The following is a 22,373-nucleotide window of genomic DNA, read 5'->3' on the forward strand; positions in this document are numbered from 1 at the left end:
GCCTTAGAGGTAGAGATGACTTTAGGAAGGTTCAGATTGAACTGGATGTATTAATAGATGACAGGTACTAATGATTTATATGAATTTCTCTTTGAGAGAAAGGAGAGAAAAAAATGCTATTCAAAAGATGAATGGAAAGGTAGAAGAGGACAGGAAGAGATGAGAGTACGCATGTTTTACCAAGGTAGACCGTTCTTAAAAACTTTTTTCCACAGGTTTTGAGATTTTTAATTTGTAATGTCTATTAAAAAACAGATCAAATTAATTCCTTTGTAATCTGTTTAATTTCAACAAAACATACACTTAATGTAAGTATTATACTCTTAAAATGATGACAAATTATTATATGGAGATGGGACAGATATGCAAGACCTGGCTGCAGATTTGTTTACTACATAGTTAACACTGAAAAGAGAGATTCAATTATTTTATAGTAGGCTTCCCACACCTTTAAAAAAAAACTGGATAAAACATTTCAGGGTGATCTTAGGAACAAAACTCACTATAAAACAAAAATTTCAATATTGAAACAATATGAATATTTCAAATTCAATATTGAAATGGAAAATGAATTTCCATTTCAATGGTAAGCATTTTTTAGGGTTGGCCTAATGGGCCAAGTAGCAAGTAAAGTCAAAACTTGACACTACATATGGTAACTTATAGTATGTAGGTATGTTTTAGGACATGTAATGAAAAGAATAATCCTCAATAGATGTATAATGGGTTGTAATTATTTTAAGCCTCTAATGCATTATTTAGTTTATATAAAATTGCAGGCCTTGAATAATGAGTTCTCCCCTGTCCCCTTATACTCTTATTGTCTGTTTAATATTTGCTTTTTCTTTGTTGGCCAAAACAGAAATGCAAATAACTTATTTTTGATAACTATGAGTTTATACTGGAATGACTTGGGAGGAGGTGAAGCATCTTTATGACCACAGATACATGAAAGTGCGTTATTAGTGAAAAGATTTAAAAATTATCTGTCATTAAGCATAGTTAGCATTTAATTTCACTCAACCCAGCCTGTGGCTGATAGTGTGGCTGAGCGGTCTAACTTCACTCAACTGAAAATTTTAGTCCAATCTGCTTGTGTTCACATATAGGTTGTGTACTCATTTACAAATTGTATCCATGATAATATTTCTCTGAATTTTTTGAGATCTTGATCTTTGTGTCTTTTCAAAGCCATATCAACTAGGTGTGATCATTCTGTGTTCATACCAAGTGCAGCACATCAGTTTAGCTTGTTATGGGACAGGTAGTATTAATATTGTGGCCATATTTTAATTTATGACTTAGATTGTTGTGATTTAAGGAAAACATTTGTAAATAATTTTCTTTAAACTATTTGTGTTCATTACCTTGAAATATTCTACTGATCTTTGCTGATAAACATATTTTATATGTTTCTGCATTTTTTTGCTATTTAAGATGGTGCTTCAACACCAAATTATTTTACTGGGCAAGACAGATGTGTTTTTTCTATCTACTTTTGAGAGTTTCTATTTTGCTTCCATTGAATCCCAGCATTGAAATATCTGTATCTATAATAGAATAGCTGGGAAAATTGAAAACAAGCAGAAATATTTTTGAGTGGATTTCTTTTTAGTAGGGTAAACAATACCCCTGCAACTACAGTAATGTTAATCTTTTTGGAGCTATTTCTCTTACTGCTTGCATCATTCAGTTTGAGCATTACTTTGAGTGATATTACGTTGTTATGTCTTTTTTAATTTTCTTTTTTTTAGGATTATAAATTCATCAAGCACATGTGCTTATTGTGAATAAGTATATGACATGTACTTATTTTGTGTGCTGTATCATCAATATAGGTTTCTACAGAATGTTATTTGATTTTGTTTTTATTATAGAAAACCTTCAAACATACACAAAATTAAAGTGATGTAACAACCCCCAACCCCACCCCATGTACCTGCAACCCAGGTTTCGTAACTATCAGCATTTTACTGAACTTGTTTTATCCTCCACTTTTTTTCTTGGAGTATTTTAAATTCATGAAATACATATCTCTACATACATACAGACATACAAATACATATCTTTCACAGATAAGCAATTTACCACACCTAACAATATCACCCAATACCCAGTCCATGTTTAATAACCATTTTCAATATCACCCAATACTTATTTTCCAGGTTGTCTCAGAAATACCTTTTTATCATATTTTTTTCCTTTCAGATAAGGAGCCAAATAAGGCTTCTTGTGTTTATTTGATGTCTCTGAGGTCTCTCTTAATCGATTTAGTCCCTGTCCCCGAGCCCAGCCCCAACATTTTGTTTGCCATGCCATTTAAACTGCTGAGGAACTGGTTATTTGTCCTGTAACCATTTTTATAATCTGAATTTGGCTGATTACTTATTTGTGATTACTTTTTAATTGCATTTCTATGCCACAGATTTCCTATAGATTGGTAGGTAGATCTGCAGAATTGATTGCTTTTGGCAAGAATAGTTCATGAGGGTGGTGTGTACTTTCTTTTCGTCACTTCACAAGCACAAAATGGCTAGCTGCCTCCCTCAGTGATATAAAGGTTAATCAGTTTAGATATTGTCAACCTAATCCATCAGTTAAGTTTTCTATCTTTCACTTAATAGGTTTAGCATTCACTGAATATCGATACTAGCTCTATTTATTAAGGGTTGCAAGCAGTGTTTTCCTAACCATATTCCTTCTGAATTAATTGAACTTTTATGAAGATGACTTCATCAACTATTTTTTTCTGAAGTAGTTTCAGAAAGATAAATTTGTATCTTAGCAACCTTGAAAGGTGACCAATGAGATTTCTTTGTCGTGGTTGTGGTTGTTTTTAAACTCTCTGGGAACTCATGGTTGGTTGTATACTGGATATATTTTAATCAATTATGACTATTCTTACTTGATGTTCAAATTACTCAAATTTGGCTTGGGTGGGTAGGGGAAAGGCTCCTTCATGTTGATGCCTATGTCATGTTTTAAAATGTAATTCAACAGTCTGATAGCTTTCACACATTCTGGCATAATATGCGCCTGTTTCATTGTGTATATTTTCTTCCCAGAGCTGACATCCCTCTGATTTTAGTGGCTATAGTGCAGTGGATCTCAAAATGTTGGGCCTCAAAATTTAGTCTCTCAATAATTATCAAGGAATCCAAAGAGCTTTTGTTTGAGAGTTATATCTGTTTATATAATTCATGTCAGGAATTAACATAAATTTTATTAATGTTAATATAACTGATAAAACTATTACATGTTATAAATAATTTTTTATGAAAAATATCTTTCAAAACAAAATTTAGAAATGTGATATTGTTTACATTCTTACAAATCATTTTTATGTTTTTATAATAGGAGACAGCTGGATTCTCATCTGATTCTACATTCAATCTGTCGGAATACATTGTTTTTGTTGAAATATTTAAGAAAATATGGCCTCATATAGATATGAAGTTGGGAAAGGGAGGAGTATTTTAATAACCTTTAAGGTAATTATGGATTTTTTTGATGTTACATCAAAATTTGGCAGGTAGTAGTTTCTTAAACATTGGTTGCAATGAAGAATCAAGCTATACTATGAATTTTTTGGACTCTTACACTAAAATCTATTGATCTGTCTTGCACTTTGAATGGATCATTTACCTGTATGTGGTTTTTTTAACACCATGAATTTGTCATTTGAAAAATATTGGTTCACTGAGTTATGCAGATCATGCAAATGTTGACATATTTGATTATACATTATGCAAAAAATTACATTTTAAAACATCACCACTGATCTCATCAAACAAATCTAAGTATTGGGAAGCTGTCAGGCTCAGAGTGATGGACACAAGTTTTATAACATTCTAAGTTTTCCTTGAATGCTCAAATTTTATCATGTCAAAAAAATACTGACAGTTGTTTTCCTTGAAGTGCTTGCTCACTTTATTCATTTTTGAGAAAATATCTGCCAAATACTCAAGTTTTAATAACTATAGTTTGCTAGTTTTTCTTTCCAGTAAAAGTGGTGTTTCATGAAAAATGCAGCATTTGACTTTGCAACTCAATTACACAAATGCTTTTCCTGGAGGCACGCATTCTGTTTTGGTGTGCAGCAAGAGCTTTATGTGTACACAACTTTCCGTTTCTTCACCAATATTATTAAAGTCATGTACTCTTAAGAGCAAGACTTAATACAATTAATATTTTTTGCTACTTCATCAAGGACCTTCTTAAGTAAAAATGGCTCCCTCTGACCCCCATTATGAGCATGTATGATGAAGAATACAATGCCTACTAGTATAGTTTGGTACCCTGCCTTGATATGTGCTAAGGCAACAGCAGTTTTGCTCACCACTTCTTTGTACCATCAGTGCAACTACTGACATTGTGAAAAGGGGAAATGATGCATAATGTCTTGGTTTCAATGCAGGCAAACCCCAAAATTGGGGCTCAGCCTAGGAGGGTTCTTGGCTTCACACAGGATATAATTCATGTGTGAACCAACAGTGCAAAGCCAAAGCAAGTTTATTTGAACAACAGACAGCAGCAGCAGCCCTGTGGATTGCTGGCTAGCAGTATATATGGCTATTCCTTGACTATATGCTACATAAGGGGCATGTTATTCATGACTTTTCTAGAAAAGAACTGGGGAGTTCCTGGAACCAAGGATTTCTCCCCTTTTAAACCATATAAGGTAACTTCTAGGGGTTGCCATGGCATTTGTAAACTGTCAAGTCACTGGTGGGAGTGTCTTTTAGCAGGCAAATGCATTGTAATTAGCATATAATGAGCCATGAGGGTAACTAGAGGTTGCTGTAGTCACCATCTTGGTTTTAGCTGGTTTTGGCTGGTTTCTTTGCCAAGTTGGGTGCTGGGAACACAAGTCCTGCTGATCTCCTGTCTCAGTTTTACCATGAAAATAGTTTTGATCTCACAGACCCTTGAAAAGGTCCTTGGGCCACACTCTTAGAACTGTTACTTTAGTGTTTCCCCATTAGGTGCTGATTTTTTAGTTTACTATTTTTATTAAGGAGGTTTTCCTAATTTTGGGGGTTTTTAAAAAACATAAATGTTTGTTTAAATGTTTCAATTTTTTGAATCAGTGGATATGAACATATTGTCTTTAATTCTGTTTTAATTACATTATTTCTTTGCTTTTCTTGTCTAAGGACTGCTGTGAATGTATGCTGTATATTAGCACCTGTCTTCTGTATCTGTTACTTTCTCTTAAATTATTTTTTATCTTTTTATTTTTGTTTGATTTTTAATTTCCTTTTTCTATTTCTATTACTGTTTTCCATTATGTATATTAGCTCTTATGTTTAACATTTATATGTGAAGTAATTGGTTTCTTCTTATTTCCTTACTGATAAAAGAAAAACTTCAACTGAATTAAATTTAAAGGAGTTTAATTCAGCAATAGAAAATCTGTGAATTGGGCAGCCGCCTGAGCCAGAGTAGGCTCAGAGACTCTCAGTGCAGCCATGTGGTGGAAGAAGATTTATAGAAAGAAAAAGGAAAGTGATATACAGAAAACGCAAGTGAGATACAGAAACAGCTGGATTGGTTACAGATTGACATTTGCCTTTTTTGAACAGGGTTCAAACAGTTGGCTACATTTGATTGGCCAAAACTCGGTGACTGGCACAAGCGTAAGCTATGGTCTGTTTATATCTCCACTTGTTATAGTTCATGATGTACAGAGAAACCTTTAGGACGAACTTAAAATATGTAAGGTGGCAGCTTCAGGCTAAACTTGATTTAACATTACTGAGTTCAATTTTTTTTTTTAATCTTCCTGCTGACTAATCATATAAACTGTATTTTTCTATTTTAATTTATGTTGTTCTTTTAGAGCTTCTATTTTCTTCTTTAATATCACTTGAATCCATCTTGCGACTTTTTTTAGTGTGTTTTCTTTGTGGTATGTTTCTCATATCATTTTCTGCCTTTTCCTTGCAATATCACTGTATCTAGGTTTAATTACAATCATTTTCTATGGCTCTTGTTTAAATGAGATTTCATTTTCCTGAACTTTTAGGAACTTTTATGTTCCTGTGTGATAGTGGAAGTGGACCAAAATAGATAGCTTTCCTAGCACAATATTTTCAGGGCTTTCTCCTTTAGTGTTACTTTAAAAGATTTTAAAATATGCCCTCTGCGTGTAGCCACCTTTATAGTGCTTTTTAAGCTCTGTCTTCCCTGGTTCCCTCCTTCACTAGTATCTGAACCGTCTCTTTTTTTTTTTTTTTTTTTTTTTTTTTAACCTCGTCTATGTCTGGTTTCTTTCACTCATTATGTTTGTGAGATTAATTTGTGTTGTTTCATGTATAGGATTCTATTATATAAATACATTACAACTTATTTATTCTACTATTGCCTGATACTTGGGGTATTTTCAGTTTGGGCTGCTATAAACATTCTTCTATATACCATTTGATGCTCATATGAATGCATTTCTGTTGAATATTGGATTAATTATCTGGGGCTGCTATAACAAAGTACCACAAACTAAGTGACTTAAACAACAGAAATTTATTATCTCACAGTTCTGGTGGCCAGATCTCCAAGATGAAGATGTTAGCCAGGCCTATCCTCACTCTGAAGGCACTAAGGATCTGTTCCAGGCCTCTCTCCTAGCTTCTGGGAATGCTTTGACTTGGAGTAGCGTAACTCTAGTTTTCACAAGGAATTTTCCCTATGTGAGTGATTCTGGGTTCAAATTCCCCCTTTTCATAAGGATACCAGCTATCTACATTTGCAACAACTACTTCCAAATAGGGTCACATTCTGTGGTACTGGGGTTAGCAGTTCAACATACGAATTTTTGGCAGACACAATTTAGACCATAACAGGTATGTACCTAGAAGTGGAATTGCTAAATCATCAAGTGGCTCGTAGATACTACCAACAGTTTTCCACAGTAGTATACTAATCTACACTCCTAGTAGTCATGTGTCAGACTTCCAATAGGGTATAGTAATTTCTGGCAACTTACTTAGTTCAGTATAATTTCAAAATGAACAGAAGAATTGCAAGAATAGTACAAGTAACTCCCACATATCCTCTATCAAGATTAATCAGTTGTTTACGTTTTTCCCTATTTGCTTTATCATTCTGTGGGTGCGTATAATTTTATTATCTGAACCATTTGAGAGTAACTTAGAGACATTTTGCCCCCTTAAATACCTAGGTATACATTTTCTAAAAACAAGGATATTCTCTTATATCACCACAGTATAATGATCAAAGTCAGACTATTAACATTGATGGAGTACTATTATCTAATTCATAGTCCATATTCAAATTTCAATAAGTGTCTAATTAATGTTCTTTATAGCTCCTCTGCCCCTCTGTCCCTAGTCCAGATCCGATCCGTGGTCATTCATTGTATTGGTTTTTATGTCTGTTTAGTCTATTTGAATCTGGAAGAATTTCTCAGCCATTCTTTGTCTTCTTGGCCTTGGAATTTTCAAAGTGTTTAGTTCAGTTATTTTATATATTGGCTCTCAATATGCATTTGCTTTATGTTTCCTCAGGTTTTGATTCAAGTTATAGATTTTTGGCAAAACCCCATAAAACTGATAGTATTTCCTTTTCAATGCATCATGTCAGGAGGCACAGGATGTTGGTTTTTTCCCAATGTTAGTAATGTTAACTTTGATCACTTGGTTAAGATGTTGTCTGCCAGGTTTCTCCATGACATTACTATCCTTGAGTTTACAGATTCTTTTTTGTGCCATCTTCAATCTGTTAATTCCATCTAGAAAATTTTTCATCTCAGATGTTTTAGTGTTCAGTTCTGTGATTCCCATTTGATTCTCTTTTATAGTTTCTATTTTTCTGCTGATATTCTCCATATGTTCATTTCATATGATCATATTTTTCTTTAAGTCTTTTAACCTACTTATAATCGTGACTTTAAATTTCTTTTCTACTAATTCTAGCAACTGGGTCCTTTTAGGGTCAGATTTTATTGACTGGTTTTTCTCTTAACTGTGGATTACAATGTACTGTTCCCTCACATGTCTAGTAATTGTTTTGGCCACCAGACATAGTGGGTGATATGTTGTGATAATTTCTGAATCTCTTGTATGACTCTGAAGAGTGTGGATTTTTGTTCTAATGGGCAGTTAACTTGGCTGGCTCAAATTCCAGACTCCTCCCATGTTTTGGGCAGCCCCTGAAAGTTCTGCTTAGTTTTTTCAGCCTTTCCAGCTGTTGTCATTTGCTGGCAGTCTCATAGTCTTCTCTGTGTATTTATAGTTCAAGGGTTTGTCAAAGATTGGGTAGGAAATATAGAGAGATTTTAGAACTCCTATTTCTTTGACCTCCTTCTTATTGGGATTCCCCCCTTTTCACCTACTATTGGAGACCCCAACTCTTATTATCTGACTCCGTAAGCCAATAGGATTACAGATTTCTGCTTGCATTTTAGTCTCCTCATGGGGAAAAGACTAGAGAGCACCCTTAAGCAAAAAGCCTTTGAAATACAAATATTCCTCCGTCTTAGTTACCTTAGTTTAGAGGTCAGTTCCCCTCTAATTTCTGCCACCTTTTGGTCTGTCTTTCTCCAGTGCCTTCAAATAACTGTTTTCAAAAAAACATTTCGTTCACAGTTACAATTATCTGTTAGAGAGAGTTAAACCTATACAAGCTACTCCACTATAAATGCAGAGGTATTTTAGAACAGTATTTGTTTTTAGCTTCTCTATACTTAAATTTAATTACAGTAATGAAAGTGGTTTTATTAATATAGTTCACACCTGGCCTAATAGTCACTAATTAGTCACCAAGGAACCTGTGGTATTTGAACACAGTTACTAATGCCTGAGCATGTCAGTTTTAGGAATATACATATTTCTGCTAATGTTGATTAAATCTCTTATGAAAATTGAGGTGGTACAGAAAACTTGGAGTTCATTTCAGGCTAAATAGGTCTCTGTGTGAAGTAGCTGTATTATTGTATTTCTGGTTCCTAAATCAATTAGCAGAATAAGGGGCAAGTAATTAATGCTTTTTAATTTCCAAGGTTCCATTAACTAGACTTCCAGAGTTACACTGTACTTTGCTTACTTAAATATTATTTCTGCCCTTGTGCTATTGAAATGGCAGATAATATTAAATAATTTTTTTTCTGTAAACTCTTCAATTAAGGGCGTGAATTTTGGAGACTCTGATAGTTAGCAGAGGAATTTTAACTAGGATTTCAAAGACCAGGAATACAATAGTATACAGGAAAGTTGTGTTCTAATCTTTGTATTTTAAAATTGCTTTGACTCACAAAGAGTTCCAAATTATGTCATCTGTAACATGTATTCAAGAATGTATAATTCAAGATATGCACGTTTCTTTTTTTCCCTCCAACTTTATTTTTTGAAAAATTTGAAACCTACAGAAGACATTCAAGAATTGTACAATGACTCTCTCATATCCTTCATCTGGATTTATCAATTTTCAACATTTGGATTTATTGGTCAATTAGTTTTTACATATGGATATAGGCTTATTAATTTTGTTCCTGCAGAGAAATGTCAATAATTGCTAAATTGCTCCCCATCACCTTTTAAGATTTGCCTGCCTAATTCCTATTGCTTGAACCTTGTGACCTTCTTACCTTCCAGCCCACCCTCTTCCTTATCAGTTGATTGGACCAAGTTTGGTCAGCTATCTGGAATGTAAGACCAAAAGATGATATCAGCTGATCAGAGTCTTTTGCAATTGGAGAACTTAGAGAGAGGCAGTGAGAAGTGAGCTCTGAAGCTGTAAGTTTAGGAGCTGAAAAATCCTGGATAGAGCATAACATACAAATTCATTGTGTGTGTGTGTAAGTTTTTTTTTCATGGCTGGCTTTACTCTGTCCTTAAAATTTCAGCTCAAATGTCATCTTCTCAGAAAAACTTTCACAGATCACCTAAGCCCTAATCCCATTCACCTTCCCTGACCATCACCATTCTGTAACACAGAATCTGGTTTTGTTTTTCTTAGTATGAGTCATTTATTTATGTACTTATTATTTCTTCCATTCCAGTCTCTCTGTTTTTTATTTCATTTTCTTGCCATTTTGCTCTAGCTAGAACTTCCACTATGATGTTGAGTAGGAGTGCTGTGAGGAAGTACTTCCTTACCTTAGTCCTAATCTTAGGGAGAAATGGTCTTTTATCATTATGGTATTAGATATAGGGTTTTTCAGTGAAAGTCCTTCATCCTATTAAGAAAGTTTCCTTCTATTCCTATTTTTTTGAGATTAAAAGAAAACACATGAATGGATGTTGAATTTTGTCAAATGCCTTTTCTGTAACTGTAGAGGTGACCATGTGGTTTTTCTTCTTTAGACTGTTAAGATGGTGAATTATATTGACTGATTAAAAAACAACTTTTTTTTTTTTTTGTAGAGATGAAAGTCTCACTATGTTGCCCAGGCTGGTCTTGAACTCCTGGGCTCAAACCGTCCTCCCTGTTGGCTTCCCAAAGCACTGGGATTACAAACGTGAGGCCACTCACCCAGCTGTATTGGCTAATTTTTGAATGCTGAATCTGCTTTGTATTCCTGGGATAAACTCCACTTGGTTATATTATCACTTTCATATATTTCTAGATTTGATTTGATAAATTTCTTGGAGAATTTTGATATCTATGTTCATAATAAGTATTTGTCTGCAGTTTTCTTTTCTTGTAATGTCTGGTTTTTGCATCAGAGTAATGCTGGCCTCATAAAATACTTTGGGAAGTATTCTCTTTTCTGGAAAAAATTCTGTAGAATTGATTTTTCTTTCTTAAGTGTTTGGTATAATTCTCTATTATTATTTTTATTCCATTTCTAGCATTATTTGTTTCTTCATCTAAATCTATGTATCTGGTATCAAATTTCTCTTTTCTAAAGAATATGCTTCAAATTTTTAATGGTTTAGTCCTGATGACAATTAATTTAATTAGTTTTTTTTCTAAGAAATATTTTTATCCTTTATGTTTGAAAGATATTTTCACCAGGTAGAGAATTCTGTATTGACACTATTTTTTCTTTTAGTCCTTTAAAAATGTTACTCTATCGTCTTCCGACATGCATGGTTTCTAATAAGATGGCTGTTTATTTCTCTGTGTTAATGTGTCTTTTTTACCCCTGCTGGTTTCCTTCAAGACTTTGTTTGATGTTTTCAGAACCTGAATATGATATGTCTATCTCTGGCTTGGTATTTATCTTGGTTGTTGGTTTGGATCTGTAGTTTAATGTATGTCATTAATGTTAGAAATTCTCAGGCATTATCCCTTCTTACATTTACGCTACCTCATTTCTCTCTTTTTTCCTTCTGGAATTCTAGCTATACATCTGTTAGATCATTTTATGTTGTCCTATACTTTCTGGATGCTAGGTGCTGTTTTTATTTTTTGCTCTTTATTCTTTTTGAGTTTGGATGATTTCAAGTTCACCAATTCTTCCCTTAGCCCTGTCAAGTCTACTGATGAGCCTGTCAATGACAATCTTGATGTCACTTGATCTTGTTACTGTGTTTTTCACTTTTAACAGTTTCATTAGATTTTTTTCTTACAGTTCTCATTATCTCTACTGAAATTACCCATCTGACAATGCATGTTGTCCACTTCTTTCACTGGAAGCTTCAATATATTTGTCATAGCTATTTTAAATTTCTTATCTAATAGTTCCAATATCTGTATCACATATGAGTCTGGTTCTGTTGATTGTTTTGTCTCTTGGCATTGTGGGCCTTTTTATTTTTGTTTTTGCTTTATATACCACGTACTTTATTTACTTTTTTATTGAACACTGGACAGCACTGATTGAGGTAAATAGTTTTTATGCCTGCAAATGGGGTACATTTTTTCCTTTTCTAGATTTTTAGTGTGGAATGTGAATCAACCCAGACAGACGTTGAGGTGGCTTTGGGGGTTTGTTGTTCATAGGGCTATCCTCAGTGTACCAGAGTCTTCAAATTCTTCTAGCAAAATGTTGTATTAGGAGCAGGGCTGGTTTACCCACTGAATAGACTTTTCTCAATGTTGGGCCTACCCTTAGCCTTACACTTTCTCCTTATGCAGTGACCCCTAGAGAGTTTCTCTCCATGTCCTTGCTTCTCTCCGGGCCCTCTCAGCAGTAGTCTGCTGTTGCTGTGTGATGCTTCTTGCTCTGGTGGTGGCAGGTGAAGGAAGTGTTCCCTGTTGTTCTGATTAAGCCTCAGTGTTGAGTGGATACTGTGTCTCTGGGTCTCAGGAGTGTGACCTTTTTCATGCTTCCGTTTCTCCCCAGTGATAGTTCTGAGCCCAGCATATACTCCTGCTCCTCCCTGAGGTGTGGAGGAATTTTTTTTTTTTTAACAATTTTCTTCCCAAAGCTGCAGTTGGTATTCAGGAGTGCTCTAAGGGCGATAGTGTTTGTTGCCCTTATTCCCCACTCTAGGTGAAGTTGTTGTGTTTTCTTGTATTGCTTTTGTTTTAATAGGGGAGATAGGGAAGAAGGGTCTGGGCAGGTATCCATGCCCTTCCTGCAGCAACTGCTTCTCCCCTCCCCTAAGCATATCTTCTCAGCACTGCCGCCATCATTGTTTATGAGCACCCACTAGGGCCTGTAGAGAGAAGCCTGTGAGTGGTGTAAACTCCCTTTGTATCTGAGGCCATATTCTGTCACCTGCCAATACTCAGATTCTACCAGTTTCTTCACAGTTCTTCTGGGTGTTCATCTGCCCCACGTAAACAAATGCTTGCATCTGAGTTTTCCTGTAGGCACTTCTCTTTTCTTTGATTTTGGGCTAGTTGGCGCTTCTTCAAAGAAACTAGTTGTTTCTTTAACTCTTTGATGAATCCAAGAAAAGTTGTTAACTTTAAATTCGTTCAAATTTTTATTTTTTTTATTAATTTTAAGTGTGGGAGAGGTATTCTTTCTAGTTCTTTTCCAGCTCCCCAGCTCCAGAGTTGAAACCAGAAACCTGATCCTCCTTTTTACCCCTAATATCTTCTATTCATACGGTGACTGTTCGTCCTGGTTTACACCAGTATAATTATTAATAGCACTCACTTTTCACTCAGTTTCTCTGTTTGCATGATAAATTGTATGATCACCTTTTCTTTTGGGAGTTTGTCCTTGAAAATATTATATAATGAGGTTTCATCAGCAGCATATGTTAGGTTTGGACAGATTTAGTTACCCTGGATAAAAATCAAATATTGAAGATCATTTTGGTGATATTCAAAAGGACATGGAGAGAAAAGGTGTAAGTGAAAGACATATCAGCGAAATCTAATGTGTAGACCTTGTTTGGATCCTATTTCTATCCAAAAGGATTTTTTTTTTTTTTTTTTTTTTTTTTTTTTTTTTTTTTTAGAGAATCAGGAACATTCGAACTTGGGCTAGGAATTACAATATATTAAAGAAATATTATTATTTTGTTAGATATTACAATGATATTATAGTTATGTTTTCAAAATCTTATTTGATGGATTTGGAGGTTAAATGGTATGATAGCAGAGTTTTTTTTTTTTTTTTTTTTTTGGAGATGGAGTTTCGCTCTTGTTGCCAAGGCTGGAGTGCAATGGTGTAATCTTGGCTCACTGCAAGCTCTGCCTCCTAGTTTCAAGTAATTCTCCTGCCTCAGTCTCCCAAGTAGCTGGGATTACAGGCATGCACCACCATACCCAGCTAATTTTGTATTTTTAGTAGAGACGGTGTTTCTTCATGTTGGTCAGGCTCGTCTCAAAGTACTGACCTCAGGTGATCCGCCCCCCTCGGCCTCCCAAAGTGTTGGGATTACAGGAGTGAGCCACCACATCCAGCCAGAGGTTTATTTTAAAATACTCAAACATAAAAAGAAAAGTGAAGGGAGAGAGAACGGTGGTAGGTAAAGACAAGAACAGCAAAATTTTGATAACCACTGAAGCTAAGTGATAGATACTTGGGGATTCATTATCTTATTATCTCAATTTTTTTTTCGTTTGACAATTTCCATAATAAAACCTTTTTGTTTTGAGACAAAGTCTTACTCTATCACCCAGGCTGGAGTGCAGTGGCACGATCACAGCTCACTGCAGCATTGAACTCCTGGGCTCATGCAATCCTCCTGCTTCAGCCTCCTGAGTAGCTGGGACTACAAATGTGCACGCCATGCCTGGCTAATTTTTTACATTTTGTAGATATGGGATCTTGATATGTTGACCAGGCTGGTCTTGAACTTCTGGCCTCAAGTGATCCTGCTCCCTTGGCCTCCCAAGATAATAAAAACTTTTAAAGAGAGACAAGGATATGATCAGGAACCTATATCTTAAAAAAAAAAAAAGATGATTATTCAACCATTTAAACTAGTAAGGTGATTTTTTCTTGTGGCAGAGGCTAGGCAGCTATGCCTCCAAAATTCATTTGAAAAATTTTGGTTCAGTGATTATTCAGCAAACCAGATGATCTATGATATGGCAGGTCAAGGAGAATAGAAAGAGGTGAAATGTCATAGTTTCAATGCAGTTCAGTCCTGCGGACCCACTCTGGACCAGGATGGGGGAAAGTGCCTTGCAGATGTCTTCTTAAACCTGACTCAACTTACTGTGTATTCTGTGCAAACTTCAGAGGGAGAACGCTGTGATTTTCTTCCCTTTTATCCAGGTTCTCATTGTTGTTTTATTATCTCCTTCTCATAATATGTAGAGACAAATGCCTTGGGAAGGGAAGTAACAAGGCTGTAAATCCAATGGAGGAAAGGACTGTTCACTGTATTGAACAGTGAACAATACACTTACTGCCATTACTGGCACATAAAAGACATTAAATAAATATTGTATGAAGGAATGAATGAACAAAACCATATTTGCTGCTTGCCACATAGAAGATAAATAAATACTGTCTACATTGAATGGAATTATGTGTGACAAAATTGAAAAAAGAACTTGAGAGTTTATGTTGGACCATTTAATGTCAGACCTCTTCAAAGTCTTTTGGAGATGTCCAAATGGACAAAATCAGCCAGTGTGATGTTCATGACCAGGCAAGGGAAGCCAAAATGAAGGGCAGCTTTATTTAAAATGAACAGAACAAGATATGGTTACATACATGCCACTGCTCTTTTAAAATATATCCATAGAAATGATTAGTCCTTTAAAAGTCCTCATGCCACAGTTCTGCAAAGAAATCAGGAGACTTTGTAATATCCTGTCCGCAAAAAGTTAGAATGACAAGCACCCTTAAATAAACAGGAATAATTAATCATAGTGTTGTTGTTTTGATGAGCATGCAAGAGTGACAAGTTAATAAATCAGCAGTTCATACAGGGAAAGTGGCTAAGGAGGCGCTATGGTTTAATTTACATCTTTGGAAGGCAACAAAGATTTAATAATCTCCCTGCCTCATACATCAAACGAATACCCCTGAGGCAGAAAAGCAAAATGTTTTTAACTGTTAATCTGAGAAGCAATAAAATCCTGCCTTGGGTCACAAATAAATTGAGTTTCTAGTGGTCTCCATGGACCCCTAGTATGTGTGATTTATTCAGATTCTAAAGCTACTCAGGACCACTTAAAGCCTTGGGGGAATGCCATGGGAGTTACCAATCTAATCAGAAGTTCTAGACTAAGGGCAATGACTGATCTTAGCTTACATCTACCCAATAATTTATTTTACCTTCTTGGTCAACTACAAATGGATTATGAACTACAAGCATATGAATTTGAGATTCAGTTCTAAACGACTGTTTTTAGTTGGGGTTGTAACTATCCTTGTGCTTATGTAGTACGTGTGTTTAAAAGATCAGAAACTGTTTTGAACTTTCTACTTTCTAAGTGTAGGATTTTCACTGACTAGAGAAACTGGGATGCCAAAAGGGAAATAACTCTCCATGGCATCACGAGCCATTTGTGAAATCTAAATAATTTTCAGGTTTCCAAAGCAACTTCATTTCTTAAGGCCCTAAGCTATGGGGTATATTTGTTACTGGAAAGTGGTCCCAATCTAGACCCCCAAGAAAGGGTTCTTGGATCTCGTGCAAGAAAAAGTTCTGGGGGAGTCTATAGAGTAAAGTGAAAGCAAGTTTATTAGGGAAGTAAAGAAGCAAAAGAATGGCTGCTCCATAGAAAGTGGGTTGGCTATTTTTATGTTCATTTCTTGATAATATGCTAAACAAGGGGCGGATTATTCATGAGTTTTCCAAGAAAGGGGCGGGGATTCCCAGAACTAAGGATTCTTCCCATTTTAGACTATATAGGGTAACTTCCCAATGTTGCCATGGTATTTGTATACTGTCATGGTGCTGGTGGGAGTGTCTTTTAGCATGCTAATGCATTATAATTAATGTAAAATAAGCAGTGAGAACGGTCAGAGGTCGCTTTTGTCTCCCTACTGGTTTTGGTGGGTTTTGGCCGGCTTCTATACCACATCTTGTTTTATCAGTGGGGTCTTTGTGACCCGTATCTTGTGCCAATCCCCAGTCTCATCCTGTGACTAAGAACGCCTCACCTCCTGGGAATACAGCCCAGCAGGTCTCAGCCTCTTTTTACCCAACCTCTATTCAAGATGGAGTCATTCTGGCTTGAACACCTCTGACATATTGATTTTATTAATTTGGAAAACTTTACCCTTATGAATATTGACATAGAAAATATTATCTTCCTTGTTTAAAGGACAGGCAAGGATGGTTTCAGAGAAAGGAGAAGGTAGAGTTATTTGCATTACATATATATGTGTGTATTTGTTTGTCATGAAATACTTTTATAAAGGAATTTGATTGTGAAATATGATTTCTGCTCACCTTTTTACTAATACTGCTTATAATTTCAACTGGATCATTCGTGATGCCTAATGCAATGCTGTAGAAAATGGACAAAAAGGTCCTAAGTTGTTGATATGAAAATATATAACTCTCTTTCTTTGACCTACCTCCACCCTTGGAGCTCTAAATCACAGCTGTAAATTAGGTTTCTATTTTGTCATGTCTTCCAGGGGTACAATGACTGACACAAAACACGGTTCAGACTATAATTAGCTCATTCATCCAACTTAGCAATAAGGAAAAGACATACCAACTCAGATTTACATGGGCTACTCCTGCCTGCCTCTCTCTGAGGTGGGCTGGATTCTCTTGGTTAGGAGTTTAGGTTGTGCCAGGCAGGAGAGGGCTTAGAGGAGAATCTCCTTCTTCTTCAGCAGTTCACTTAGCAAACATTCATGGAGTGCTCTGCATGTTGGGCACTGCCTTAGGTCCTAGGGTGTAAGGATCACAGAATGACAGAGGCAAAGAGCACTGCATCTGTTTCCTATGGATGCTGTAACAAATTCCCATGAACTCAGTGGCTTAAAACAACACAAATTTCTTATCTGACTATTCTGAAGTCCAGAAATCTAAAATCAAGGTGTTAGCAGGGCTGTTTCTGTTCCCTTTCTGGAGGTTCTAGGGAAGAATCTGTTTCCTGGCCTTTTGCAGCTTCTTGAGACCATCTGCATTCCTTGGCTCATGGCTCCATCACCACTTCAATTTTTGCTTCTCTCTTCTCATCTCCTCCTACTCAACCTGACTTCCTGCCTCCCTCTCAGAAGGACCCTTGTGATTACATTGAGCCAAGTTGGATAATCCATAATAAACTTCCCATCTCAAAAATCCTTAAACACATCTGCAAAGTCCCATTTTCCATATTAAGTGGTGTTCATGGGTTCCAGGAACGAGGATGTGGACATCTTTGTGGGGCCATCAATCAGCACAGATTTGGGCATTGGACTGCTCTGTCACTCTCCAGTTTAATATGGCTATTACGTAAATTTCTTAACCTTCCTGCAAAGTGGAATAAATAATGCCCATCTCACAGAGTTGCCTGACAATTAAATGCCTGAAAGCAATTAGCACCATGTCTGACTTGCATGACAAGTTCAATGAATGGGAAGTTCGGGAATTATTGTTCTTGTAATTCAGTGATGAAAGGGCACAGTCTCCCCTCTCGGAGGACTTCAAGTCTGGTGAAGAAGATGAACAAGTACACAAATAACTACAACTCAGTATGAGACAGTGTGATAAGGGCTATATTTGTCTGAAGTCACAAGGGTTCTCCTCACCTGACTTCAATCAGTCTCTTAGACATGATCAGCTAACTCTTGAGTTTCGAGGTGAAGGAAGGCAAAACAGAACATTGTCTGAAGCTATGGTTGATATAAAATGCCAGGTACTGGAAGGTTGTGTATTTTAATTTTGATGAGCTCATATTTTCTTTTTCTTTTTTTCGTTTCTTTTTTTTTTTTTGAAACGGAGTCTTGCTCTGTCGCCCAGGCTGGAGCGCAGTGGCACAATCTCGGCTTACTGCAACCTCCACCTCCCGGATTCAAGCAATTCTCTGCCTCAGCCTCCCCAGTAGCTGGCATTACAGGAGCCTGCCCCCATGCCGGGCTAATTTTTGTATTTTTAGTAGAGAGGGGGTTTCACCATCTTGGCCAGGCTGGTCTTGAACTCCTGACCTCGTGATTCACCCGCCTCGGCCTCCCAAAGTGCTGGGATTACAGGCGTGAGCCACCGTGCCCGGCTGGTCATATTTTCTTTAAGAGAAAATGATATCCTGGTCTTGAGCTATTATGTTAACTCCTTTGGGCTTAGGGAATATGCTATTTAACATGTGAGGGCCTTGGAGGGCTAAGACTATGTTGGGTGGTAAAAGGAAAGGCAATAATATAAGAGAAAGTTGAAAGTTCATTTTGTTCCTCTTTCCTCTTCTTTCATGTTCTACTGCTGACTTTCATACCCTCCCTCCCCAAGGGGAAGGAGTGCCAATATGATTGGAAATATTGTAATATTCTGGTTGGGCCAAGTTTCCTAGTGACCAGAGTCCCTCTGTATGAAAAATTCAGCACTCTGAGTGGGTGCCATTCATGTGTTTCTTCTATAAGTTTTTCCTTTGTTTAGTTTTGTTTTGTTTTGAGACAAGGTCTCCCTCCGTTGCTCAGGCTGGCATGCAGTGGTGCAGTCACAGCTCATTGCAGCCTCAACCTCCAGGCTCAAGCAATCCTCTCATCTCAGCCTCCTGAGTAGCTGAGACTACAGGTGTGTGCCACCACTCCCAACTAATTTTTCTATTTTTTTGTAAAGATGGGGGTCTTACTGTGTTGCCCAGGCCGGTTTTGAACTTCTGGTCTCAGGCGGTCCTCCCGTGATCTCAGCCTTCCAGAGTGCTGGGGTTATAGGTATGAGCCCCTGCACCCTGCCTGTCTCTCCTGTAGTAAGTACCAGGGTCCACATTCTTCCTTCTCTATAGCAGCTGGCCTGAGCACATATGCTGTCCTTGTTCTGTCTTGTTTCCTAATTTGATCCCCATCTTAATCATGTAGCAGCATGTGACACAAATTCTTGTCTTGACCTCTAGAACACCATTTTCTCCTGTTTGCCTCCTATCTTGTGTTCACTGCTTCTCAGTCATCTCTGTTGGGTCCTCATTTCCCCAACTTAACATTCAAATACCCCAAGGCTCAGTCCCAAGACATCTTCTCCCTTCTGTCTCTAATCATTCCACTCTTATGGACTTAAGTATCATCTCTATATTGACGATGTTGGCATTAATTTTCAAGAGCTGCTTAAAATGACATGAATTCCCCTTATAACTTTTAGGTCAAATGTCTGACATTGGTCTCACTGGGCTGAAATCAACCTGTCAGTGGGGCTGCCTTCCTTTCTAGAGGTTCTAGGGAAGAATCTCTTTCCTTGCATTTTTCAGCTTCTAGATGCTACCTGCATTTCTGAATTTGAGGCTACCTTCCTCTATTTTCAAAGCCCGCAAAATTTTATCTCTTGGAGCCTCCTTTGGCCACAGTGGGAAGAGTTCTCTGCTTGTAAGGACCCATTTGATTCCACTGGGCCTGCCCAGAGAATCCAGGATAATCACCCATCTCAAGGTCCATCCCTTTAATCACATCAGCAAAGTTCTTTTGTTGCCGTGTAAGGAAATATATTCACAGGTTCTGAGGATTAGCCCATGAACATCTTTTGGGGGGACACTGTTCTGCCTACCACAATGGCCAAATATATGTCTCCAGACTAGACTATTCTCCTGAACTCCAGAACTGTATATTCAATCACCTACTTGGCATCTCCGTTTGGCTGTTTGGTAGACATCTCCAACCTACTTTGTCCACAACTGAGCTCTTGAGCAACCTCCCCAAAACCTGCTTTTCTCACGTTCTTCACCATGTCAGTGGATGGAACCTCTGCCCTTCAAATTGCTCAGGCCAAAAGTCTAAGGATTACCCTTGACTCCTCTCTTCCTTTTGCTCCTATATCTAGTCTTTCAGCAAATCTTGTTGGCTCTACTTCTAAAAGTTATTGATAATGTGACAACTTTTCACCTCCTTCACTGCTATTGCCCTTCCTTAGCAACCAGCACCTCCCATAGACCATTACAATAGTTTTCTAGTGGTGTCTTTGTGTCTGTCTTGCTCTCTTTCATTCTATAGCCAACATAGCAGCCAAAGTGATCTCACTGAAAAATAAGTTGGGTAAAGTCATTCCTCTGTTCAAAAACCAAAGACAAATTTCCATGTCACTTGGAGCAAAAGTTCAAGTCCTTAAAATGACCTACAAGACACTAGGTGCTTTGTGTCCCCAGCCCTCACATTCTGTCTTTGGCCTTCTCTCTTCACCTTGCACGAACCACCCAGCCACAGCAGTCTCCTTACGATTTCACAAATATTCAAAGCACGTTCACATGTCAAGATCTTCACACAAGCTGTTTCCTCTGCCTGGAACTCTCTCCCTCTAGAAAACCACATGGCTTACTCTGTCACCTCCTCCAAATGTTTGTTCAAATGTCGCCTTTTTAGTGGGGGCCACCCCAAAACCTTTTATTTAAAACTGTGTCTCCCCTGCATTGCCCTTTTATGCTTTGTTTTCCTTGCATTTTATAATTTACTTATCTATCTTGCTATGGTCTATTTCCTCCATTAGAAAGTAAACTCCACAAAGGAAGGAGTTTATTCTTTGTGTTCGCTGCCATGTCCTCAGTACTAAGAACAGCCCATAGTGGATTCTCAGTTAAATGGGTGTGTGAATGAGTAAATGAATTCTCTCTAGCATCAGTGAGTGGATTTTGTTTTCATCTTCATTCCATCAATATAATGAAGACCTCACTTGATCACTGGGAGGCTGGGATGAACAATGCAACACTGGCCAGCTCTCGTTTTAGGATGAGAGGCTTCTGAAAATTGACCTGCTACTTGTACATGTTTTTTACTGAAGAAATAAAACAAACAAGTCAACTCACTGATCCGTCCCTCAGTGCTTGCAATGAGAAAAGTTATAAAATTTAATCACTGTCTGTCATTTCTGATTCAAGGGAGTTAATAAAAGGATTAGATTAGTCCTCCTCCACCAGCTTCCCCCCACACTAAGAAGCAGGTGGTTGTTATGCCCACAGAGTCTGACTTGGAGTAAGCTCTTTTCTGTGTGCCATTCCTCTTGGAAGGAGTTCAAAACTAGTCAGACATTTGAGGGGAAAAAAAGAAACAAATTTCAAGGGACTTGAGAAAATACAGTGTTCTAAATTTTTTTTCTCCCTATCGCTTTGTTTCCCAGGCTGACCTTGAACTTCTGGGCTCAAGCAATCCTCCCAGAGTAGCTGGGACTACAGGTGTGAGCCACCATGCCCATCTACTTTTTTAAAGAGGAATTAGTTAAGTTCGTTTAAAAGGGAAGGAATTCTCCTCTGAATTCAAGGTCTAAAAACTGATTCCAGGTTTGGGATAGGAAATGTAAATGATGAATCTGGAACCTTTTGTTATGTTCAGGAAGGAAGAAAACCATTGACTGCCAGAGTTGTGGTGAATGGAACAGGAACAATTATGAGAATCAAAAAGAATAATCACTGCAACTGACTGAAGCATATAAAACATAAAAATATCTGAGCTCATACTGATACGTTAGAAAACTGTCTTCATTGTAAAATTCTTTGGCACCAACTCATTACTCTGGAAATTAATGAAGGTTCAGAATCAAGAAGTTATTCTGTTTTTTCTATATGAACTCTATTCAGGGAAAAATAGTTGATGAGGCAAGTTATTCTTTTTATTTTATTTTATTTTATTTTTTTTGATTTTGAAAGTTACTGAAGATGTCAGGGTAGAGCATAAGAAACTACTTTTTTCCCCCTGGGCCATTTGAGAGTCAGTTACCAACCTGATGCCCCATCACTCCTGAACACTTCAGTGTGCATTTCCTACAAACAAGGACACTCTTTTAGATGACCATGGTCCAATTGATAAAATTAGGAAATTTAACACTGATAAGCCAGTTGTTCCAATAACATCCTTTATAGCAAAAGGATCCTTTTTTTGCAATCATGTGGTGCATTTATTTGCCAAGTTTCTTTAGTCTTTTTCATTCTGGAACAGTTTCTTAATCTCTGACTTTCATGACCTTGGCACTTTTGATGAC

At 37.0% G+C, this 22,373-nt stretch overlaps 1 protein-coding gene across 1 annotated transcript in view; it reads left to right on the top strand.

Annotated features, from left to right (window-relative positions):
• Positions 1–22,373, top strand: part of HYDIN (HYDIN axonemal central pair apparatus protein) — a 469,694-nt gene that overhangs the window by 7,792 nt on the left and 439,529 nt on the right. The gene's annotated exons all lie outside the window — the stretch shown is intronic.

This window comes from Macaca mulatta, chromosome 20, assembly GCF_049350105.2.
Source record: "Macaca mulatta isolate MMU2019108-1 chromosome 20, T2T-MMU8v2.0, whole genome shotgun sequence".
In the NCBI taxonomy this organism is placed as follows: domain Eukaryota; kingdom Metazoa; phylum Chordata; class Mammalia; order Primates; family Cercopithecidae; genus Macaca; species Macaca mulatta.